Genomic DNA, 26907 nt, shown 5'->3' with positions numbered 1-26907 from the left:
CTTCATCGAGTGTGACAATTTTTTGTCTTCTCCACCATGGATAAGTGTTTTTTCCCCATGATTAACTGGTTGAGGCATGCAGGTGCATGTACTGAAGCATTCAGAACCATGCACAAGAGAGAGAGAGAGAGAGAGAGAGAGAGAGAGAGAGAGAGAGAGAGAGAGAGAGCACAACCTCCAGTGTGAAGATTGTGGCTTGCATGACTGGGCCGCTGCGCCACAGTTGCTAATACTCTATAGAGGTGCCACATGTTTCCAAAAACTCGGCCATTTCTTTGATCATGGTAAATTTAGCTGATAAAGTTATAGTAAAAACAGCATGCTGTTTGGACCATCATCCTAGTTTCATCCACTACCACTGTATTTGCCTAAAAAACATGCATCCATAATGTTTATTTTTTGGAAAAAAAAAAAAAAGTGTTTTGAGTACATTAGCAGTACAGTGGAAACTCGGTTCTAGAACTTCATTAGTTCTTGAATGCCATTCGAAATCTGAAATGTTTGAAAACCAAAATTATTTTCCCCATGGGAATCAATGTAAAATGGATTATTCTGTTCCCAGACACCAATCTACCCTATCTTAGAGGTTTATGACAGACATTCCCACAGCCAAGATAGCTGCTTCACAGCATCTCCAGCTCACAAATTATTTATCCAGAAATGATGTATTGAATGAACTTAGTGGCACAGAACTCATCAGAAGATACTGTTTAGACGGTGCAGGTATTCTCTTTTTTTACTGATCTAGTAAGGGAAGCCTTACTTACAGAAGGATGCAAAAAAGGAGCAACTCCCCACTAAAATGATAATCAAACACTTAGACATCTTGCTGCTGGGAAAAGCTACTGGAAAAATGCAATTGTGGAGTAGTAATGGCGATGGAGGTCATTGAGAGAGCCACTGCAGGCTCGTGATAACCCCTGAGCGCTGAAAACTGTTTGTTTACATCGAGACTTTACAACGGGATCACACTTACCTTATTTGAAAGATTGAATCACTGTCTTAAATTATGTCTCTCTCTTCCAAATATATAAAGATAAAGTAAATATTTATAGAAACTATAAATTGGTAATAAACGGCAGCTTTTGTCACGTCTTTTAATATTTCAAATCAAGTAACTTTGTTCTAAAAATGTATTACTGCAGGCTCAACTGGCGGACGACCAGGTCTGCCATCTTGAGGATGTGCTACAAAGCAGCCTCGCGTCCTTGAAGGCGGAAACACTGCAGTACACCGACCAGGCTTGCGACAGCGTCAGGAATGAACTGCTGGACAAGGTGCAGACTCTAGAAGGTGAGGTCCAGGGCCTGAAGGAGGAGGTGAGGACGGAGAAGCAGCGGCGTGAGCTGGCAACAGCGCGCGCGGAGGAACAGGCGGCCCCACGTGTTCTGGCAGGAACCGCCGGGGTGGCGGACCTGCTGGGGTCTGCCTGGGGCCCTTGGCCTTGTGTAAGCTGCCGCCGGACAACCAGCGCGATTCAGGTGGAGGGCTCAATGGACGGGAACCCATGCCGCTTGACAGTGGACACCGGGGCTGAGAAGACTTTGGTGCGACCTGACATGCTGGCCGCCACTTGAGTTCCAGACGCGCCACAGAGCCTGTGTGGCGTGACAGGGCACTGTGTGCAGCTCAAGGGCCCAATGGATGTCCGTATCAGCGTGGGCAGCGCTGTGGAGCGGCTGCCGGTGTACGTCACCGACTTGGACAAACCAGGTCTGCTGGGACTCGACTACCTGATGCAGAGCAAGGCTTGTGTCGACCTTGGACGGAAGCTGGTGAAGGTGCGTGGCCAAGAAGTGCCCTTGCTTCCGGAGGTCGGCTGTGCGGAGGTAGTTGTGGCTGAGAGAGTGCACCTTGCCCCTAGGACGGAGGCCAGAGTCCAGTGTCGACTGTTCAGAGCGTGGATCGGAAGGCATGGTGGAGCCCACAGAAAACCTGCGACTGGCTGATGGCGTGGCAGTCTGGCGGAGCCTCGTTCAAGCGGGGGAGAAGTTATGGTGTTGGTAGCTAACCTCTCTGATGAGGCTCGGAAGGTGCCCGCTGGGGCCAAGCTGGGGACTTGTGAGGGAGTGGAGCGCCCTGAGGAGACGTCGGGGAGCGCAGAGGTGGCTACTGTGAGACCGCTGCCTGACTTCCTGGAGGAAGTCAGGCACTACTACTACTACGGCACTACTGTGAGTGCCGCTAACCTGACGGAGGCGCAGACGGAGAAGGTGCGCTACACCCTGGCTCAGTACGCGGACGTCTTTAGCAGGGGTGACATGGACCTGGGCCACACGGGGTTGGTGAAGCACAGCATCAACACGGGAAGTAGTGCGCCCATCAAGAGCCCGCTCCGACGTATCTCACCAGCCAGGCGAGAGGAGATGTAGCGCACTGTCAACAAGCTGGCAGCGCAGGGGGTGATTGAGCGGTCGGACAGTCTGGTCATCAGCGGTAGTCCTGGTTAAGAAGACGGCACGCAGCGCTTCTGTGTGGACTACTGGGCGCTGAATGACGTGACTGCCAAGGACTCTCACCCCCTGCCGAGGATTGATGACATGCTCGACGCGCTAGTGGGGGCCAGGTGGTTCTCCACACTCGACCTGAAGTCGGGTTACCACCAGGTGGAGATGGCAGAGGAGGACAAGTCCAAGACTGCTTTCTCCTTCGGTCAAGGCTTGTGGCAGTTCAACGTCATACCCTTCAGTCTCTGCAACGCCCCTAGTTGTTTCGAGCGTCTGATGAAGAGGGTGTTAGACAGCATGCAGTGGAAGATGGCACTCGTGTACATCGATGACGTCATCGTCTTTGGGAGCACCTTTGAGAAGGAGCTGGAGTGGCTGGAGGAGGTTCTGAAGCGGCTGAGGAAAGCCAACCTCAAGCTCAGCCCCAAGAAGTGCTCTCTCTTTCAGCACGAGGTGCCATTCCTGGGGCATGTCAACAGTCGGGACAGCATGCGCATTGACCCGGAGAAGGTGGCAGTGGTGGAGAAGTGGCCTGTCCCCACCAATGTGGCGGAAGTCAGGAGCTTCTTGTGCCTGTGCACATACTACCGTCGCTTCATGTAGGACTTCGCCAGCATAGCACGCCCTCTCCACTGCCTCACCAGGAAATGGGCGTGCTTCGTGTGGGTCGAAGTGTGCTAGGCCACGTTTGACGGCCTAAAGAATGCCCTGGTGGAGGCACCAATCCTGCCATATCCAGACCCGAAGCTCCCCTACCTGCTAGACACCGACGTCAGTGCAGAGGGCATCGGGGCGGTCTTGTCACAGGTGAAGGACGGGACGGAGCATGTTGTGGCCTTCTGCAGTGCCAAGTTCAGTAGGCCTGAACGTAACTAGTGTGTGACAAGGAAGGAACTGCTAGCGGTAGTGAGGAGTCTTGAGCACTTCCACCCTTACCTATACGGTGCTGAGTTCACCATCCGGACCGACCACGCTGCCCTGCAGTGGTTGAAGACGCTGAAGGTGCCGGAGGATCAGCTTGCGAGGTGGTTAGGGCGCCTCGAGCAGTACAACTACCGCATCGTTCACCGCCCGGGTCGTGTCCACTGCAATGCTGACAGTCTAAGTCGACGCCCGTGTGAGGCTGGCTGCTCACATTGTGCCCGGAAGGACTCTGACCCCGTGTGCCTCTGCCTGCAGGTGCTGGCAAGCACTGAGGGGGACGACAAGTGGCGTAAGGCACAGCGTGAGGACTCTGACCTCGCTCCATCATCCAGTGACTCGAGGCTGGCAGTGAGCACCCCAGCTGGGAGGCTGTGGCGCCAGAGAGCCCTGCCACCAAGTGTCTGGTTGATCAGTGGGAAACTTTGCGGATGGACGAACGAGGTGTGGTAGTGAAGCGTTGGGTGGCCTTGAGCGGAGTGGGCAGTGATGTTTGGGTGGTCTTAGTGCTGTGTGTAGTGCAAAGAAGGGCCCCACCAGGAAAAATTGCACCGCGTTACAGGTGTACAGCGTGGGGGCGCCCATGGAGCAGGTGGCTGTGGACATTGCCGGCTCGCTGCCTCTCACGCCACTGGGCAACCAGTACATCTATGTGGTGATGGATTATTTCACCAAGTGGCCTGAGGCGTATGCACTCCCTAACCACGAGGCCGAGACAGTGGTGGGTGTTCTAGTGAACGAGTGAACCCGTTTCGGCGTGCCCATGGAATTGCACTCTGATCAGGGCCATGAGTTTGAGTCCTAAGTGTTCCGTGAATGTTGCGAAATGTTAGGAGTGCACAAGACCTGGACGACGCCCCTCCAACCACAGTCTGACGGGATGGTGGAGCGATTTAATCGGACCCTTGCGCAACGGCTGGCCAAGTAATGTGAGGAAAACCAAGGAGACTAGGATGTCAAACTGCCCGCTATGCTGATGGCGTACAGGTCCGTTGTGCATGAGGCGACAGGCTTCACACCAGCCTATCTCATCTTTGGCCATGAGCTTAGGCTGCCAGTGGACCTGGCCATAGGATGGCCTGACGTGAGCTTGCCTACTGTCACCTCTGGGTATGCAGCGGAGCTGCAGGAACACTTGGTGGAGGTACATCAACGGGCTCAAGGCAAACTCAAGGTGGCGGGCCAGGCCACGAAGGAGACGTATGACCGCCACATGAGGAACGTGAGGTACACTGTGGGTGACCAAGTGTGGCTGTATAACTCCCCCCGTAAGCAAGGGCTCTCGCCGAAGCTCGAGAGCCCCTGGGAGGGGCCATACACGGTGGAAGCAGTCCTCTCTGACGTCACATATCGGATTCGCTGGGAATGGAAGCGACCATCTGTTGTCCACGGGGACCGGCTGCGGCGTTACCACGGTCCAGGCCGCTACTCCTGGGGCCAAGGCGTTGAAGACGAGGACATAAGCCCCAGCAGCAGCGACAAGGACGTGGCATGGGCTGCCCGAGATGGGAATGAGCGTGGAGCAGGCAGCGCAGCGAGTGACGGTGGTGACCTTGACCTTGAACTTGGGGCTAGAGACGCCCCCCTGGGTGGCGCTGCTGACTCGCTGCAACCCACACCTTCACCACCACAGCGACCTCGGCGGCAGAGACGTAGACCAGGGTGGATGAGAGACTTTTGTGATGTTCCTGAGGATTAATTTTCTTTGTGTATCTCATTTATTTATTTCCACTTATTTTCTTGTGTGTATGTGTGTGTCAGGGCAGCCAGATCGTCTGTCTTGTAGGGGGGAGGATAGTGTTACACCAGGGGTATGGGTGCGGGTGGCAGCAATGTTGGAGGTGGCAGCATTGGAAGAGACAGGAAGGCAGAGAGAGCAGAGATGCATGGCCTGAGAGGAAGCCATCGTGTGCCTGCCTGCTTTAGAAGTGTTTCCCTGCCTGTTGAGTGTCTGTCGTGCCCTGGGAGACTTGTGGTGCCCCTGTGAACTTGTAAAGCAGTGTACTTGCAGGGGATTTGTCAATAAACCTAGGAAATAGTGCCCGTGTTTTCCCTTGTGCCTTGGCCTCATGTGTGTGTGCCTTGTCCCGGCGTTCAGAGTGTGACTTATTTGAGGCCCTGCTGCTCTAGTTTCTCGCCCTGTGCCCGTGTGGATAACACGCCTGCCCGGAGTGAGGGGTGGCGCAACAATATAATAGAAAACTGAATTTGTACTTCTTATAAGTAAATATTATATCTTGTATCAAACAACTGCTAATTAACCCAACTATATTGGATGGCTCTCTAGCATTTCCCCATTATGGTAGACATTACGTGGAACTACAGCAGCATAATGCCTGCCCTCTGTCATTTAAAGCACATTAGCTGAGAAATGTTCCATCTTTAATATTAGAACAGAATTAAATTACTGTCCAAAATAACCAGAAAAGCATAGGAACTTGCAAGAGATAACCAATCCCCTGAAGCAGCCCTCTGTACTATGAAATAAACGTCATATCAGAAACGCCTTTCAATATGTATATGATTTTATTCTGAACAATAAACTATCTAATATACTATTTATTGGTGAATATGTTTTTAATATTCACTGACTAGTCCTAAAAACTACTGGTGCCGTTCTCACACATCTTTAAAGCTGCTTAAGGCTTTTTTTTATTACTGGGCTTGTCTTATTTTGAGTTCAGCCATAAGATCAGTCATAATACAGTGTCTGTACAATATTATCTGCATTACTTTTTAGGAGTAGCATGCCTGCATATCTGATTTACCTCTAATCATTATATATTTATTTTTTACCCTGGCCATGACACCAGTGTTTCAGGAGTGGCTAATCAGGTGAGCTTGGGTCTGCAAGACCTTAGAGTGCTTCTCCATTAACTCAAATGTTCTTTTTTAATTGTATTCTCCTCTTAAATAAGATTCCAAAGCATCCTGTCTCCCGCACCTTATTCCTGCTTCTCCTTGGTTCCCAAAGAGAACTTTATGATATTACATCTTTCTTACTCTAAGAGAAAATTTGGCATACTGAAAAATGTTAGGAGGCCTAGAAAAGAAAAAAATAAAGGAGTGAAGATAATTACTTCGGTTTTAACTGATTTAATTAATCAGTCCATGAGGTTAGTTTCCGTAAATTCCACCTTCAAATTACAATTAACATATTCACTGCAATGGCTAATAATATAAATTATAATTCATATTATATTTTCTGTGGAGTTGAGCTATTCTAGGATCAGGGAAACACTTGCTCTGAGCTAGAATGTATTTGTATATTCCATGTTATAAATTAATTTGTTTCTGAGGTAACCCCAAGGTCTCTTTAGCTGTGCGGTGCCTTGGCCTTATTTGTGTGGCGAGCAGCACCATCCCCAGCAGCAATCATCTACCATGTTGACTTTTTTTAACAAATGAAGGCATAGTTGCCACTCTTACCAGCACTACTCTGACTAGTGACCAGACTCATGAGAGCTTGCTTCTGCTCGTGAATCATGAAAGCAGATTTCTGTTTTTTGTGCATGTTGAGATCACTATATAGGTTTGTTTATGTTTTTTTCTTTTTCTTTTTTTTTTTTTTTTTTTTTTTTTACTGTTATTTTGAGTGATAAAAGTTTGCCAACCTTGGTAAGCAATCCAGTGAAGTTGGGAATGCTAAAATGAAAATATAACCAATTGTGGAACTGGCACATCCTATTCGTTCAGGTGCTCTGTAGGAACTTCTTTGGCGTATGCACGCAATCACCAAAAGCATCGCTAAATATAATTATAAATGACTGATAACTTAGTTGTGGTTTGATCCGACTGCGATCAGTGGCGAGTTGGTGTCACTGGGCATTCTGAACCGGTGATTGGCAGTGTTTTTGTAGCTAACACGCTTCCTTAAGATTATCCAATAGTTCCGAGCTTTTAAGTTCTTCTTAACTTAGCAAATTTAACTAAGTAATACTGGTAGAGCAGTGAGAATACATCTTAATAGGACTTGTTGTGGTGGTGATGTTTGAGTGGCGACTGATGGGTGGCTGTTGAGTGACTACTGGGCTAGGCTAGCAAGCTTGCTCCCTAGTCAGCTTCCCAGCTTGCCACATCACAACAAAAGCTATATGCCTTTCCTACCTTTCTATCTTGCTTTTATTTAATTTAGTAACTAATACTTAATTTGTACTAAATTAACCTTAATTATCCTTTAGCATAACTTTACAACTTATGTACAAATCATAACATACCAATAATGCATTGATACGAGTATTAAGCATGATATGCATGAAAATTTCCACATCCTGGGGCTGGGCACTACCTGAATTTGGATTCAGGTAATATGACCACCTGAGGTTAAATTCCTCCACCTCTTCCAGTACCTTTGAGATGCTACTCAGGGTGGCTTGGTCCGCATCTCAGTATCTGTTCTCACCTGAACCTTGAACAGCCCTCTGGGTCTACTGACCTCAACAGGGTTGATTGGGGTAGGCTCAGGAGAGCACTCCAGCAGAATTAGTTTATTGATAGTTCTAAGAGTCCTTTGTCCCTTGACCATGATTTCAGCCATTCTAACGATAATGTTCAGGATATAATTTTAATATCCTAGCTAAAGGCCAAGTGGAATGATTCTGCTCCCTGTTTGATAGTTTGGGGAAAGTTATACCCCTGGTCAAGAGATCAACGGGTTTTCTTTAGTAGGAATATAGTGGTATTCAAAGTCCCTTTGTGTCAACACTATTTTTTCTAATCTATTTTCATGTATATACTTCTGTTTTCATTTTTATTAATCCAGTGCAGGCAGACTTCACTGTCGGTCCGTATTACTACATGCTGAAAGAGAGACTTTATCCCTTTACTCCCACACTGTCAGTCCATATTACTACATGCCGGAAGAGAAACTATCCCTTTACTCCCAGGCTGATCTTTTGTGGTTGTTTCCACTAAATATGTTGCTGAGTACCCATTTCCATTGTTATTAATTCTGATTGAGGCTGTTAATTCTGATTAAGGTTCAGGTTTTCATCAGTACTACTCTTGATCTTGACATTATCAACTCACTATGATTATCTGTGATTGAGTAGGCTGCTATGCCATATGCCTTTGAGGATACATCACAGAAGATGTGAAGTTGTACATTATCATTATGATTTAGATTGACTGGTCTAAGGATGGAGACCTCAGTTCCTACAATGCAATCCTCCTTTATTATATCCCATTTGGATGAATAATATTCTGGGAGGATGGTATCGCATCTAACTTTCTCCTTCCAAGCTTTTTGTATTAACATTTTCCCTCATAATGTTATAGGGCTTATTATACCCAAGGGATCAAATAAGAGAGAAATTTTGTTCAGGATATTGAGGCTGGTGTAGAGTATGTTATTACCTATCACATCCCATTCCATATCCAGTAAGTTTTGCCTCATGGGTAACTATGATTCAAGTTGTTCTTTTAGGTTTTGTAAGATTATTGAGTTGCTATTCCAACTCTGCAGAGGCATGTTAGCAGCTAAACATTCTTTTGTTGCCTTTTTCATTTAAAATCACCACTTCTTCCTTTGTGTCTACTGTTATTTGTAAGTTGTCCATATAAAATGGACAACCTATTCAGGACAACTAGCTTTGCCAAAATGATGATTTTAGGTTGAACATAACAAAAATGTACTGGAACATGAGCCAAAGAGGATGGATTTAAACCTGTACATATCCAAAAGACTATTCTCGTCACTTGGATCTCTTGGCCATAAGAATTTTGTAAAGTCTCTGTCTTGTTCCTTTAAACCTATCCTTAGGAATGCTTTTGAGATGTCAACTACCAAGGCACAGGGTTTTAAACAGAATTTCACCAGCTGGTCAGGTAAGTTCTCAGTTTGGATCCCGTATACAAACAGTCATTCAGACTGCTTGCTCCCTTGGCTGTTCGTGAGCTGCAATTGAAAACCATCCTTATTGAGGTGGCAACAGTCTTTTTTTACTACATGGTGAGGAAGGTATTGGCCAATGTTATGATTTACTGGTTCCTCTACTATATAAAATTAAACTTCTGTAAAAACTTAAGGTAAACCTTGAAGCGAAGAAATTTAGGGATTACACCATATGTACGGCAACACTGTAGAAAACAGAGATCTTGTTCTTTCTTAACTGTCTTCTTTCCTGTCTGTTTGTATTTTCTGAACACATGAAGGCCAGGGTGTCCATATCTTCTTATAACAACAGAAACTGGGGTGTTCCTGGAGAACCTCAATTGTAGGAGGAGCAACAGAGCAACCAGTTTCTGTTGTTATAAGGAGAAGATATGGACACACTGGCCTTCAAGTATTCAAGAAAATACCAACAGACAAGAAAAAAGATAGTTAAGAAGGAACAAGATCTCCATTTTCTACAATGCTGCCATATATATATTGTGTAATCCCTAAATATCTATAAAATTACTTAGTTTGATTTCTTATACTATCATCATATTGTTCCAGCATACGGGTCACTAGTAGGGACCAAATTGGTGTCACAAAGACGAGATCTGCTCTGGGAGTTGGTAGTACACCTTTAGCAGGTAACAATGGTCCTACCATAAAATTTCTGCCAGCTATTGTCAGCATTTGAATACCATATTTTCTTAATGTTTTCTTATAGTAATCTGAACCTATAATTATTAGTTGGATTAGACCCACCTCCTTTGATCTTATGTTTTGATCTGGTAATTTTATAGCTTTTGTTTTGAGAAAGTCCACAGTTTCCTTATAACCTTTGACAGTCAAATTGGTGTTCATGTCTGGGATCACTATCATTATTATCTTTGTTTGAAATTTGCCTAATTTTATGATGGGTCTTACTATGTTATAAGTTTGGGTATTATTATTAGTTAGGAAACCCGAGTTTTTTAATTGAGCTTGCCCTTTTATTGGTAGGTTCAAAGCTGCCATGGTTTCCTTACTTATAAATCCTTTTTGTGCCCCTGTGTCGAACAGCACCTTGACCTTCATTAGTCATCTTTGACTTCTAATGTCAATTGCTGCTATTGAAACTGCTGCAAGAGTAATAGGATGCTTATTATTTGTCTTATCATGTGAGGAGGTTTGTTTTGTTTCATACCTTATTACCTCACATAGAGCAACATGATGTACTCCTTTCTTACATACAGGGCACATATGCAGATTAGTTTTACAGTCTTTTATTTGATGTTGCTCACTTAAGCATAATATACATCTTCCTAATCTATTAGTCTATTTATTCTCCTCTCTACCCCTTGGTAATTTCCACAGTGTACTGGGTTATGTTGTTCACTATAATTTATTTCTTGTTGTTCATAGTCTGAAATAAGTTGATCATAAGCTTCAGTATCTTCCTCATTTGCCAATTTTGCTTCTGATTGATTGAAAGTAACCAGATAGCTACTCCATTTTTCCTTTAGAGATTCTACTACCCTCTGTAATTTGCCATAGGTTAATTGGTCATTGCCTATTAGCTCATTACCTTCCTTAATAGTTCTTGTTAATCAATCTTGCTTTGTTGCCAAGGAATTCCTTAAGGTATCTTTGATAGACATGTTTGTGGATCTAATTTTAAGTTGTTAGTATTGCTGGTTATTTGAATAGTTGCCCACCTAGTGTTTTGGTCACTTTGCCTGTGGTTCAATGGGTTTGAGATTGTTTTCAGGTTGAGTTTTAGTTTATCAATTTGGCCTAAATGCACTCAGAGTCTTATCCCTCAGCTTTCAGTTTATGAATTTTCTGATGTAGTGAGACACATATCTCTACCGATTCAGTTCCATCGCACATTATCCCTTGCCAGATGTCATGATATTTTTAGGTTCTATTTGCACTATAACAACCTTAGAAGAACAGTAGCTTTGTACCTGTCTAATTATGCCTTTAAGGTGTAATGTTATGTCCCTAGGATCCTTTTTACCAGTTTATATCATTGTTACTGAGATACAATATGGTTAATTTTAGAACCTATTTTAATCTTCAGTCATGGTCAAAGGCTTCAGCTCTGGCTCCAGGACATAAAATAACCTAATTTTCACCTACGTGAATTTGCAGAATGGATTTTAGGTGCATTGCTATTCCTGATTCATGCAACATGAAGCTTCTCAAACCTTCGGTCTTCCTCACTTGGGGCATCAGAAAATATAATGGGAACTTTTTTGGCCTGTACACTCATCCTATGGTCTCCCAATTAACGCACAATCACAGAAATCATTGCTGAATATAATTATAAATAACTGAAAACTTTGCTAAGGTTTGGGCCAGCTGGGATCAGTGGCAAGTTGACATCACTGGGCATTCCAAGCTAGTGGCTGTCCATGTTTTTGTAGCCAAGACAGCTTTCTTGAGGTTATCCAGTGGTTCCAAGTTTCTAAGTTCTTCTTAACTTAGTGAATTTAACTAACTAATACTGGTAGAGTGGCGAGAATACATCTTAATTGGACTTGTTGTGATAGTGGCATCTTCATGGTTATTGCTGGGCGACTACTGAGCTAGGCTAGTAGGCTTCCTCATGTGCTAACAGCTCTCCACATCAGAATAAAAGCTATATGCCTTTTGTACCCTTCTACCTTGCTTTTATTTAATTTAATAACTATTACTTAGTTTTTACTAAATTAACTTTAATTTCCCTTTAACATTACTTTGCAACTTACAAATCACAACACAAACTAATAATGCATTGATATTATGTGTGATATGTGTGGAAATTTCCACATGCTCCCTAACATGGGGAGCTTATTTGTTTGGGAGCTCACAAAAAGACAGTGGAACTGGCCCTTCATCATCCTCTTTCAGGGATTTTGATGAAACTTTTGCTGTTGGCTTAAATATCAAAAGCTTTTGAGTTTGACACAAAGCTTTGATTTCCAAACTACCCTCCTATGGCTTCTATCCTTCTCTCTGTAGCTCCATCCCAAGTTTCCTCTCTGACTGTTCTATTGCTGCTGTGGCAGATGGTCATTGTCCTTCTCCTAAGTCTTAACAGTGGTGTTCCTCAGGGTTCTGTCCTACCACATACTCTCTTCCTATTATTTATCAATGATCTAAACCAAACTTCTTGTCCTATCTACTTCTATGCTGATGATACCACCCTGCACTTTTTATTATCTTTTCATAGATGTCTAACTTCTCAGGAATTAAACAGCTCATGCAGGGAAGCCACAGAATAAATGCCTGACTTATGATCTCTCAAAATTATCAGGGCAAAGCAAACTTAGTATTGTTCAATGTCTCAAAAAATTCAATTCCCCCATCTATCACTTTGACACAAGCTTCCATATAACTATCCTCTCTTCTTTAATGACACTTGATTGTCCCCCTCTTCTACACTGAACATCATTGGTCTCACATCTAGCTAAAACAGCTTCTATGAAGTCAGGCATTCTAAGTTGTCTTTGCCAGTTTTAATCATCTCTCCAGCTGCTAACTGTACAGGGGCCTTATCCTTATCTTTATGCTTCACATGTAAGGGATGGGGTAGTTCCACTCATACCACTCTCTTAGACAGAATAGAATCAATAGATTTTCATTTTATCAATTCCTCTCTAACTGAATGTCTTCAGCCTCTCCCACATCACTGCAATGTTGTATCTCTAGTTATCTTCTACCACTATTTCCACGCTATTCTGATCTTGCTAACTGCATGCATCCCCTCCTACCACAGCCTCGCTCCACATGACTTTCTACTTTTTCTCAGCCCTATTTTGTCCACCCCTCTAGTATAAGAGTTAACCAGTATTCTCATTCTTTTTTCCTTTTTTCTGGTAATCTCTGGAACTCCCTGCCTGTTTCTATATTTACCCCTTTCTATGACTTGAACTCTTTCAAGAGGCAGGTTTAAAACACTTATCCTCCATTTTTTAAGATAATTTCTGATTTCTTTTTGAGACTAGCACCTAAGTGGGCTTTTTTCTCTTCTAATTTTGTTGCCCTTGGCTGGTGCCCCTTCTACATGAAAAAAAAAAAAAAAGTTTAATGGAATGATGTATGTGTAGATTTAACTTGTCACGGTCTCTGGAGCATCATGGAAATGCTGAGAAATTTACATGATGGCGGGATTAATTGGCCATGAGAGGTCAGTGTTAGTTATTGAACCTTTTGGCAGGTAGGTAAGGGCATTCAGTTTACAAGAGATGATAAAAGCCTAAATGGATTTTTGTTAGGCTGACTTTCCTGCCATTACAACTTGATGGGTTAAGTTCTTATAAAAGTTTACATGTATTCAGTGTAATTTCAAAAGGATTCTATCAAGAGAATTTATAAAATGATGGAATAGAAGACACTTATAGAGAGAAACTGAAGGAAAGTGGAATAAAAGTAAATCCACCTTTGTAATCAGCCATTATTATATCTTTTGAGGGTAGAAGTTGCAATAATAAATGTGTCGTTTAAATTGCAGTGTAATTACAACTACATAACTTTCATTGTTTAGCATGTGTAAATCTGTTTCCTTTTTACAGCAGGATGCAGTCATTGGCATTGGAAGTTCTGCAAGAGAGTGCCGATGTCTTTTTGATTGGCCTTCTGGAGAGAGCCAACATGTGCTGTATTCATGCTCATTGTGTCACAATCATGCCATCAGACATGAAGCTGGTGCACCGGGTCTGGAGAGAGCCAACATGTGCTGTATCCATGCTCATTGTGTCACAATCATGCCATCAGACATGAAGCTGGTGCAGCGGGTCAGGAAAGATTACATGTAGTGGCGCTCCTCAAGCCATACTTCTCATCTGCTCCCAGGGATGAGCAACAAGAAAGGGAAGAGTATTTTACTAAATACTCTACTGCATTCCCATATCCCAACTAGGATTTTACAATAGTTATTTACTTGCATCACCAAGATCATTATTATTTTTCCTTATATACTTATAATGGAAAGGTATGTAGTTTGTATGTGACACTATACTTCTATACTTTTCACTAAATTTGTGTGATTATCTCAAACTAAGTGAAGTTCATCTCTGAGCTGGAATGCTTGCTTAATGTATCATATTATTATCATCTTTTCCTCACTGAAACTCAGGTGTCTGAGTCAACTGACAGTAGCCCCTTTTCTGTTCCCTCTTACTTTCTCTATCCTCATTTTCGATCCAAAGCTGGATGCTGCGTTTATGTGCGCAATGACTTCACATGCTCTCGTGCAAACGCTCTTGAATCTTCCGAGTTTTCCACCATCTGGCTACAACTACAGAGTCACTCTCATACTAAATTTATATGTGCTGTATACCTCTCACCTAACTCCTCTGACTATAAGAAATTCTTTGACTACTTAACTTCCAAAGTGGAGCACATTCTGACTCTCTTCCCTTTTGCAGAGATCTCCATTCTTGGAGACTTCAATGTTCACCACCAGCTTTGGCTTTCCTCTCCCTTCACTGACCATCCTGGTGAACTAGCCTACAACTTTGCTATCCTCCATGACCTAGAGCAATTGGTGCAACACCCTACTCCTATTCCTGACCATCTTGGAGATACGCCCAACATTCTTGACCTTTTCCTGACCTCTAATCCTTCTGCTTATGCTGTCACCCTTTCTTCTCCGCTGGGCTCCTCCGATCACAATCTCATATCTTTATCTTGTCCTATCGCTCCAATCCCTCCTCAGGATCCCCTAAGTGAAGGTGCCTCTGGCGTTTTGCCTCTGCTAGTTGGGGGGACCTGAGGAGGTATTTTGCTGATTTTCCTTGGAATGACTACTGCTTCCATGTCAGAGACCCGTCTTTGTGTGCTGAGCGTATAACAGAGGTGATAGTGTCTGGCATGGAGGCGTACATTCCTCACTCTTTTTCTCGTCCTAAACCTTCTAAACCTTGGTTTAACACAGCTTGTTCTCGTGCTATACATGATAGAGAGGTGGCCCACAAAAGGTACTTAAGCCTTCCATCACCAGAATCTCATGTACTTTATATTCCTGCCTGGAACGATGCCAAGTCTGTTCTCCAACTAGCCAAAAACTTCATTAACTGAAAATGTCAAAACCCTTCAAGATCTAACTCCCCTCGTGATTTCTGGCATCTAGCCAAAAATATCTCCAATAACTTTGCTTCTTCTTCTTTTCCTCCTCTATTTCAACCAGATGACACCACTGCTATCACATCTATTTCTAAAGCTGAACTCTTCGCTCAAACCTTTGCTAAAAACTCTACCTTGGACGATTCTGGGCTTGTTTCTCCCTCTCCTCCACCCTCTGACTACTTCATGCCACGTATTAAAATTTTTCACAATGATGTTTTCCATGCCCTCGCTGGCCTAAACCCTCGGAAGGCTTATGGACCTGATGGGGTTCCTCCTATTGTTCTCCAAAACTGTGCCTCCGTGCTTGCACCTTGCCTAGTCAAACTCTTTCAGCTCTGTCTGTCAACATCTACCTTTCCTTCTTGCTGGAAGTTTGCCTACATTCAACCTGTTCCTAAAAAGGGTGACCGTTCTAATCCCTCAAACTACCGTCCTATTGCTTTAATTTCCTGCCTATCTAAAGTTTATTAATCTATCCTCAACAGGAAGATTCTTAAACATCTATCACTTCACAACCTTCTATTTGATCGCCAGTACGGGTTCCATCAAGGCTGCTCTACTGGTGATCTTCTGGCTTTCCTTGCTGAGTCTTGGTCATCCTCTTTTAGAGATTTTGGTGAAACTTTTGCTGTTGCCCTGGACATATCAAAAGCTTTTGATAGAGTCTGGCACTAAGCTTTGATTTCCAAACTACCTCCTGCGGTTTCTATCCTTCTCTCTGTAACTTCATCTCAAGTTTCCTTTCTGACCGTTCTATTGCTGCTGTGGTAGACGGTCACTGTTCTTCTCCTAAATCTATTAACAGTGGTGTTCCTCAGGGTTCTGTCCTGTCACCCACCTTCTTATTATTCATTAATGATCTTCTAAACCAAACTTCTTGTCCTATCCACTCCTATGCTGATGATACCACTCTGCACTTTTCCACGTCTTTTCATAGACGTCCAACCCTTCAGGAGGTAAACATATCACACAGGGAAGCCACAGAACGCTTGACTTCTGATCTTTCTAAAATTTCTGATTGGGGCAGAGCAAACTTGGTATTGTTCAATGCCTCAAAAACTCAATTCCTCCATCTATCAACTCGACACAACCTTCCGGACAACTATCCCATCTTCTTCAATGACACTCAACTGTCCCCCTCTTCTACACTGAACATCCTCGGTCTGTCCTTTACTTATAATCTGAACTGGAAACTTCACATCTCATCTCTAGCTAAAACAGCTTCTATGAAGTCAGGTGTTCTGAGATGTCTCCGCCAGTTTTTCTCACCCCCCCAGCTGCTAACTCTGTACAAGGGCCTTATCCGTCCATGTATGGAGTATGCTTCACATGTCTGGGGGGGTTCCACTCATACTGCTCTTCTATACAGGGTGGAATCAAAATCTTTTCGTCTCATCAACTCCTCTCCTCTAACTGACTGTCTTCAGCCTCTCTCTCACCGCCGCAATGTTGCATATCTAGCTGTCTTCTACCGCTATTTTCATGCTAACTGCTCTTCTGATCTTGCTAACTGCATGCGTCCCCTCTTTCCGCGGCCTCGCTGCACAAGACTTTCTTCTTTCACCCCTATTCTGTCCACTTCTCTAACGCAAGAGTTAACCAGTATTCTCAATCATTCATCCCTTTCTCTGGTAAACTCTGGAACTCCCTGCCTGCTTCTGTATTTCCACCTTCCTATGACTTGAATTCCTTCAAGAGGGAGGTTTCAAAACACTTATTCATCAATTTTTGACCACTGCTTTGACCCTTTTATGGGACTGGTATTTCAGTGGGCATATTTTTTTATTGGATTTTTGTTGCCCTTGGCAACAAAAAAAAAAAAAGTAACTTGGGCATCTGTTTTTTTTTATAGAAACCAGATCCCCTCAAACTTCTTATAAAAGTTTGAGGGACACCAAAGCAAGGGATAGCTTTGGTACCCAGGACTGGTTGCCTGGGGATACTACTCGTATCACAAAGTGGCATTAATCAAGCATTACAGGCACAACAGTAGATTTTTTTTGTAAGAGGAACCCCTTCAGTTGATTATCCTTATAAAGAAGAATGATTGTCGGTAACACCTGATTTCATCATCGTTAAACTAATTACTTCATAGTAGATAGTAATATATGTATAATTAATGTATATTTATTTATTTGCCTTTTTTTTTTTTTTTTTTTTGCTGAGCATTACTGGGTAATCACTTGACATTAACACATTACACACCATTGTTTTAAGTAACCTAGGTATCTGGAATTCTTTTTATTTTCTTTTAAATTTGTTTCATTAACATGCTGAGGAAAACAAATTGATAGTCATGTTTAGAGAAGTGACCCAATGACGAGTCAGTAAACAGTGATTACAACACCTACAGTTACTTTGCTCAGATAGAGGAGCGTGCTATATAAACTAGGGACATGACAAGTGATGTGATACACAAAAGATACTATGTGACGAAACTGCAAAATAGTAAGAAGGAGGGAGAGAGGACAAGAAGAGAGAGAAGGAGGAAGAGCAAGAGAAGACAGAAGATGCCTGAGGCACTATACTCGTAAGTGTCTGCTTGCTCTCAGCAGTTTACTTTGAAAAAATTAAGAGCCTACCTAATCGTCTGCCAATATTAATTTCAACAAAAACCGTTTGTTCCCTCATCTTAAGTCCGATGTATTATTTAGTTTCTGTTGTCTCCTACTTCCTCTATCCTCATCTTCAATCCAAAGCTGGCTGTTGCATTTAAGTGCACAACGACTTAACATGCTCTCGTGCCCACACTCTTGAATCTTGCGAGTTCTCCACCATCCAGCTATGACTACAGAGTCACTCGCAAATTAAATTTATCTGTGCTGTATACCTCTCACCCAACTCCTTTGACTATAAGAAATTCTTTGACTACTTAACTTTCAAAGTGGAGCACATTCTGACTCTCTTTCCTTTTGTGGAAATTTCCATTCTTGGAGACTTCAATGTTCACCACCACCTTGGGCTTTCCACTCCCTTCACTGACTATCCTGGTGAACTAGCCTTCAACTTTGCAATCCTCCATGATCTAGAGCAATTGGTGCAACACCCTACTTGTATTCCTGACCATCTTGGATGTATGCCCAGCATTCTTGACCTTTTCCTAACCTCTAATCCTGCATATACTCTCACCCTGTCTTCTCGGTTGGGCTCCTCCGATCACAATCTCATATCTGTATCTTGTCCTATCGCTCCAATCCCTCCTAAGGATCTGCCTAAGCAGAGTTGTCTCTGGCGTTTTGCCTCTGCTAGTTGGGAGGACCTGAGGAGGTATTTTGCCGATTTTCCTTGGAATGACTACTGCTTCCGTGTCAAGAGACCTGTCTCTGTGTGCTGAGTGCATAACAAAGGTGATAGTGTCTGACATGGAGATGTACATTGCTCACTCTTTTTTTCGAACTAAACCTTGCAAACCTTGGTTTAACACAGCTTGTTCTCATGCTATACATGATAGAGAGGTGGCCCACAAAAGGTACTTGAGCCTTCCATCACCAGAATCTCATGCACTTTATATTTCTGCCCGAAACCATGCTGTCTGTTCTCCAACTAGCCAAAATCTTTTTCATTACTAGAGTGTCAAAATCTTTCAAGATCTAACTCCCCTTGTGACTTCTGGTATCTAACGATCTCCAGTAACCTTGCTTCTTCTTTCCCTCCATTATTTCAACCAGAAGGCACCACTGCTATCACATCTATCTCTAAAGCTAAACTCTTTGGTCAAACCTTTGCTAGAAATTCTACTTTGGACAATTCAGGGCTTGTTCCTCTCTTTCCTCCACCCTCTGACTACTTCATGCTACTATCAAAATTCTTCGCAATAACGTTTTCCATTCCCTCACTGGCCTAAACCCTCGGAAGACTTGTGGACCTGATGGGGTCCCTCCTATTGTTCTCCGAAACTGTGCCTCTGTGCTTGCATTTTGCCTAGTCACTCTTTCAACACTGTCTGTCAACATCTACCTTTCCTTCTTGCTGGAAGTTTGCCTACATTCAACCTGTTCCTAAAAAGGGTGACCATTCTAATCCCTCAAACTACTGTCCTATTGCTTTAATTTCCTGCCTATCTAAAGTTTTTTAATCTATCCTCAACAGGAAGATTCTTAAACAAATATCACTTCACAACCTTCTGTCTGATTACCATTATGGGTTCCATCAAGGCCACTCTACTGGTGATCTGGCTTTCCTTACCGAATCTTGGTCATCCTCTTTTAGAGATTTTGGTGAAGCTTTTGCTGCTGCCTTAGACACATCAAAATTTTTTTTATTTAGTCTTGCACAAAGCTTTGATTTTCAAACTACCCTCCTATGGCTTCTATCCTCTCTGTAATTTCATCTCATTTCCTTTCTGACCGTTCTATTGCTGCTGTGGTAGACGGTCACTGTTCTCCTAAATCTATTAACAGTTGTGTTCAATGGTTCTGTCCTGTCACCCACTCTCTCCCTGTTATTCATCAATGATCTTTTAAACCAAACTTCTTGTCCTATCCACTCTTATGTTGATGATACCACAGTGCACTTTTCTACATCTTTTCGTAGATGTCCAACCCTTAAGGAAGTAAACAACTCATGCAGGGAAGCCACAGAATGCCTGACTTCTGATCTCTGAAATCTCTGGTTGTGGCAGAGCAAACTTAGTATTGTTCAATGCCTCAAAAACTTAATTCCTCCATCTATCAACTCGACACAACCTTCCAGGCAACCATCCCCTCTTCTTCAGTGACACTCAACTGTCCCCCTCTTCTACATTGAACGTCCTCGGTCTGTCCTTTTCTTATAATCCAAACCAGAAACTTCACATCTCATCTCTAGCTAAAAGAGCTTCTATGAAGTTAGGCATTCTGAGACGTCCCTGCCAGTTTTTCTCACCTCCCCAGCTGCTAACTCTGCACAAGATATACTCTATCAATTTATGGAGTATGTTTCATATGTCTGGGGTGATTCCACTCATACCACTTTTAGACAGTGGAATCAAAAGCTTTTCGTCTCATCAACCCCTTTCCTCTAACTGACTGTCTTCAGCCTCTTTCTCATCATTGCAATGTTGCATCTCTTGCTATCTTCTACTGCTATTTTCATGCTAACTGCTCTTCTGATCTTAATAACTGCATGCCTCCCTTTCTCCTGCGGTCTTGCTGCACAAGACTTTCTTCTTTCTCTCACTCCTATTCTGTCCACCTCTTTGATGCAAGAGTTAACTAGTATTCTCAATCATTCATTCCTTTCTCTGGTAAACTCTGGAACTCCCTGCCTGCTTCTGTATTTCTACCTTCCTATGACTTGAACTTCCTCAAGAGGGAGGTTTCAAGACACTTATCCTTCTATGTTTGACTGCTGTCTTGGAACCAATTTGGGGACTGTCATCTTAATTTTTTTTTTTTTATTGAATTTTTGTTGGCCTTGGTGTCCCTCTTACATAAAAAAAAATAGATAAATAAGTAAATAAAATAAATAAAAAAAAAAGAAGTGTTGACCTTGCCTATAAAGTGATCAGATCTCACCCAGCCCCTGTAGTTAGCCTGCAATAATTTTGGAAAAATAGTTGTGTTGTAGAGCATGCTTGAGCGAGTCAGTGGCAAGCAGGCCAGCTGCCTTCCACCCCCTTGTCCCTCCCCTGTTCCCCAACTTTCAGTCATGTGACTTACCCACCATGCTTCTGGGTGCGGGTGACATTGATTACTTTGTCAGTCGATGTCCAGCTTGGCCAGAGTGAAGACATATTGATAGAGCCAGATAAAGGCAAGAAGACCCAGGGATGATATATATGTTAGAGGGCTTTTGTTTGATTGGATATTATGTAAGTATTTAAGGCAGTACTTCCCTGCCAATGTAGGTAGGATTAGCGTCTTCAGGAGCCTGTCTGTGATTGTCATGCGTCTGTAATTTGAAGAGATCTTTGACACTAATTCCTTGGTGCTGGCCAGTTGTCCTGGTGTATCTGGGAGCAGTGGGCTAACACCTCTTTTGTCTGGTGGTTATAGTGTCCACCCGTATGTTTAGTGTATTGTGTTGTTAAATGCATCTGGTTCTCGGAGCTCTGCTGGGAGCTTTGGAGTCATGGGATATAGAGATACTTTGTTGGTTAGTGGTTGTTTTTTCTCTCTCCCTTGGTTTTGCCATGTTTAGGTGGTACTTGCCTGTCCTCTGGGAGATTGTAAATAGACTGCTTGCCAACAGAAGTATGTAATGTTCTGTGAGTGTGTGTGGTTTTGTCTCTAGTGGGTGGTAACTAACAGAATATTATAAGCCTCATACTTGTGTGTATCCTTTGTCCTAGCTGTGCCCCCACAAACTTGTGGTTTTGCAATTCTTTTTCAGCATGTTGAAGTTATTTGGCAGCTGTAGTGTTCCCTTATTTATATGTGGGTGAAGCAGGTTGGTGACCTCACATATTTAATCATTACTGAAGACCAGAAGGAACCTGTATACAAGTATTTTTGTGCCTTGCACTAAGTTATGCATGAGGTTGCTTAGGGAAGCTGACCCAAGTTAATAGCAGCTGTTACAGGGGCTGAACCTGAGTTGTAACAATATAAACATGTAATTTATTGACTACATAAACATGCACCTTTAGTGCATTCCTAAAAAAAAACACATAATGAGGCCTCAACTTTTTCTTCATTAACTTCTGCAACATTCACAGTCTTATATCTAATTTTCAATCTGTAGAACACCACCTTTCCTCTACTAAACCTCATCTTCTTTTTCTCAGTGAAACACAGGTGTCTGAGGCAACTGACAGTAGCCCCTTTTCTGTTTTCTCCTACTTTCTCTATCCTCATTTTCAACCCATAACTGGATGTTGCTCTCGTGCCCACGCTCTTGAATCCTCAGAGTTTTCCACCATCTGGCTACGACTAGAGTCACTCTCAAACTAAATTTATCTGTGCTATATACCTCACACCTAACTCCTCTGACTATAAGAAATTCTTAGATTACTTAACTTCCAAAGTGGAGCACATTCTGACTCTCTTCTCTTTTGTGGAGATCTCCATTCTTGGAGACTTCAGTGTTCACCACCAGCTTTGGCTTTCCCCTCCCTTCACTGACCATCCTGGTGAACTAGCCTTCTACTTTGCTACCCTCCACGACCTAGAGCAATTGGTGCAACACCTTACTCGTAAATGTCCAACATTCTTTACCTTTTCCTGACCTCTAATCTTCCTGCTTATGCTGTCACCCTCTGTTCTCTGTTGGGCTCCTCCGATCACAATCCCATATCTGTATGTTGTCCTATTGCTCCAATCCCTCCTCAGGATCCCCCTAAGTGGAAGTGCCTCTGGTGTTTTGCCTCTGCTTGTTGGGGGGGGCTGAGGATGTATTTTACTGATTTTCCTTGAAATGACTACTGCTTCTGTGTGCCGAGCGCATAACAGAGGTGATAATGTCTGGCATGGAGGAGTACATTCCTCACTCTTTTTCTCGATCTAAACCTTCCAAACCTTGGTTTAATACAGCCTGTTCTCGTGCCATACATGATAGAGAGGTGGCCCATAAAAGGTACTTAAGCCTTCCATCGCCAGGATATCATGCACTTTACATTCCTGCCCGGAACCATACCAAGTTTGTTCTCCAACTAGCCAAAAACTCCTTCATTAATAGAAAATGTTAAAATCTTTCAAGATCTAACTCCCCTCGTGACTTCTGGTGTCTAGCCACAAATATCTCCAACAACTTTGCTGCTTCTTCTTCCCTCCTTTATTTCAACCAGATGGCACCACTGCTATCACATCTATCTCTAAAGCTGAACTCTTATCTATTAAAATTCTTTGCAATGATGTATTCCATGCATTCGCTGGCCTTAACCCATGGAAGGCTTATGAACCTGATGGGGTCCCTCCTATTGTTCTCCTAAACTGTGCCTCCGTGCTTTCACCATGCCTAGTCAAACTCTGTCTGTCAACATCTACCTTTCCTTATTGTTGGAAGTTTGCCTACATTCACCCTGTTCCTAAAAAAGGTGACCGTTCGAATCCTTCAAACTACTGTCCTATTGCTTTAATTTCCTGCCTATCTAAAGTTTTTTTTTAATCCATCCTCAACAGGAAGATCCTTAAACATCTATCACTTCACAACCTTCTATCGGATCGCCAGTATCGGTTCCGTCAAGGCTGCTCTACTGGTGATCTGGCTTTCCTTACTGAGTCTTGGTCATCCTCTTTTAGAGATTTTGGTGAAAATTTTGCTGTTGCCTTGGGCATATGAAAAGCTCTTGATAGAGTCTGGCACAAAGCTTTGATTTCCAAACTACCCTCCTATGGCTTCTATCCTTCTCTCTGTAATTTCATCTCAGGTTTTCTTTCTGACCGTTCTATTGGTGCTGTGGTAGACAGTCACTGTTCTTTTCCTACATCTATTAACAGTGGCGTTCATTGGTTCTGTCCTGTCACCCACTCTTCTTAATGACCTAAACGAAACCTCTTGTCCTATCGACTCCTACGCTGATGATATCACACTGCCCCTTTCCACTTATTTTCATAGATGTCCAACCCTTCAGGAAGTAAACATGTCATGCAGGGAAGCCACAGAACGCCTGACTTCTGTTCTAAAATTTTTGATTGAGGCAGAGCAAACTTGGTATTGTTCAATGCCAGTGGTGGCTCGTGTTAAAGTTGTGGGGGCTGCATAATAATTTCAGATTACAGTATTAATGAAGCCATGCTGTAGGCAGTTTTATTTGAATCACAAGCGTTACGTTTTGTACTCATAAGCTCTTAATCTAAAATTTATGCGTTGCCAAAGCCATGAGGAACATTTATCAAGTTATTAAGTAGAATATGTAGTATTGAAGTAATCAGGACACTGAAACTAAGTTTCGATTGTCACATAGGATGCTAAAACTGGCTAGTATTCACGAATCACGGACGTAATGCACTATTTGTTTAACTAGCACAGAGGGCGAATGCCACTCCCCATTCAAGGTGCCACGCAGGGCTGAAGTGACTCCAGCCCTGCTACAATCTGGCTGGCGCTGCGCCAATCCTGGAAAAAGTGCTTTACTCTGTAATTAATTTATCAAATCTGGTAGTATTTTGTTACAAAATGATAGAAGAAAAACAATGAAAAAAAAATACTGAATGGAATATAAAAGTATATTATTATTTGTATAAAATTAATTATATGAATGAATCACTCATCTGCTGGCAAGGCTGAGACAGGGAGATCTGCAGCCCACCAACCCTTATGGACCAGCCGCCCCTGTCTACATTTATCAACTCCTCACAACTCCAGACAACTATCCCCTCTTCTTTAGTGACACTCAACTGTATCCCCCTCTTCTACACCGAACATCCTTGGTCTGTCCTTTACTCATAATCTAAACTGGAAACCTCACATCTTATCTCTAGCTAAAACAGCTTCTATGAAATTAGGTGTTCTGAGACGTCTCTGCCAGTTTTTCTCACCCCTCCCAGCTGCCTATTATGTCCACCTCTTTGATGCAAAAGTTAACCAGTATTCTCAATCATTCATCTCTTTCTCTGGTAAACTCTGGAACTCCCTACCTGTTTCTGTATTTCCATCTTCCTATGACTTGAACTCCTTTAAGAGGGAAGTTTCAAGGCACTTATCCTTCAATTTTTTTTACTACCACTTAGAACCCTTTTCTGGGACTGGCTTCTCAGTGTGCCTTTTTTTTTACTTGAATTTTTGTTGCCTTTGGCAAGAATGTTGGGCGTATCTCCAAGACGGTCAAGAATAATGAGTAGGGTGTTACACTAATTGTTCAAGGCTGTGGAGGATAGCAAAGTTGAAGCCTAGTTCACCATGATAGTCAGTGAAGGGAGAGGAGAGCCAAAGCTGGTGGTGAACATTACAGCTTCCAAGAATGGAAATCTCCGCAAAAGGGAAGAAAGTCAGAATGTGCTCCACTTTGGTAGTTAAGTAGTTTTATACTCAAGGAGTTAGATGAGAGGTATACAGCACAAATAAATTTAGTTTGAGAGTGGCTCTATAGTCGTAGCCAGATGATAGAAAACTTGCAGGTTAAGTCACTGCGCACATAAACGCAACATCCAGCTTTGGATTGAAAATGAGGATAGAGAAAGTAGGGAACAGAAAAAAAGAGCTACTGTCAGTTGCCTCAGACACCTATGTTTCATTCAGGAAAAGAAGATGAGGTTTAGCAGAGGAGAGGTGGTGTTCTACAGATTGAAAATTAGATCTACGACTGTGAATGTTGCATAAGTTAATGAAAAAAAAGTTGAGGGGGGTGTCAAGACACTTAGGGTCGATACTAGAAGAGCAGTCCGACCTGGGGACATTTGTGGTCCTCCTCCTCCTAGGCTGGTGTAGGAGTCGTCATGATAATTTTGAATTTTGAGTGAAGGGTGTGTGTGTAATCAGGTACTAGTAGTTTTTGTGCGAAGGAAGAGAGTTATCTTTAGAGGGCAGGCTGATCCAGTGTTTCAGACCTCACTGGGAGTAATTATCGTTTCGGCAGGTGCCTACTGCCTCCTCCTTACATAGGTGTCTTTTTTAGCCGACCTGAACTACACTGGCTACAGGCTCGGTGCGCCGTCGAGGTCCAAGATGCAATGCTCCACTAAAGGTCTGTCCATACCAGGAAACATTGTTTAGAAACAATGTTTGCAAACAGTTTGCAAAATGTTTGGAAACAAAGTTTGCTAACTGTTTCCAAACAGTTTGCAAACTGTTTCCAAACAGTTTTTCACATGTATTTGTTTCCTATCCAGAATGGAAAACACTGTGTGTGTGTGTGTGTGTGTGTGTGAGCGCGGCGGAGGTGATGAATCAGTACCAGCACGAGGCTTGGAGAGACAATACCATGTGTTCAGCAGAAAAAAAAAGACTCTATAGCTTATTAAATTACTACATTCATCCTCTGCATTGTATTTCAAAGTCATTGTATTTCAAAGTCAGTCATGGACATCCCGAAAAAAAAAAAAAAAAATTGGTGAAACCTGCTGCATCTACTTTCAGATCTACCAGAAGCAAGTCACCATGAAAGGGTCCTTTTTCAAAAAATTTCTTCACCCATCTCTTTTTCTTTTTCTTGCCCTTTCTTGGGTGTATTAGCAAAAGTGCTAAGTAAAATACAGAGGATGTTGCAGCAACCTCTACACTCACAGGCATCCTGACGACAATTGAGGTCTGGACTGGAAGCAAAGTTTGCAAAGAGTTTGCAAACTTTGCAAACTGTTTGCAGTTTCCAAGAAACAGATTGCAAACAGTGTGCAAACTGCAAACTATTTGCAAACATTGTTTCCAATCAGTGTTTCCAATCAGTGTGGACAGGCCTTAAGCAACAAAATTTGAATCACTTTACTTTAACTTTCATTTATATCTAGAAAAAAAAAAAAAAAAAAAAAAAAAATATATATATATATATATATATATATATATATATATATATATATATATATATATATATATATATATATATATATATATATATATATATATATATATATATATATATACAACTGTAGTGTTAGTTTCAGTTGGTATGGTTCAATTATGTTCGTTTCAGTTCGAATGCTTCACTTCGAACCAGAGTTGATGTAAGGGTTACCAGGTGAATAAACGTGATTTGGGGCTTCCTGACGGTTGCACAGG

The sequence above is a fragment of the Scylla paramamosain genome, chromosome 3 (assembly GCF_035594125.1).
Source record: "Scylla paramamosain isolate STU-SP2022 chromosome 3, ASM3559412v1, whole genome shotgun sequence".
Taxonomy (NCBI): Eukaryota; Metazoa; Arthropoda; class Malacostraca; order Decapoda; family Portunidae; genus Scylla; species Scylla paramamosain.
Note: the sequence above shows the minus strand (reverse complement) of the source record.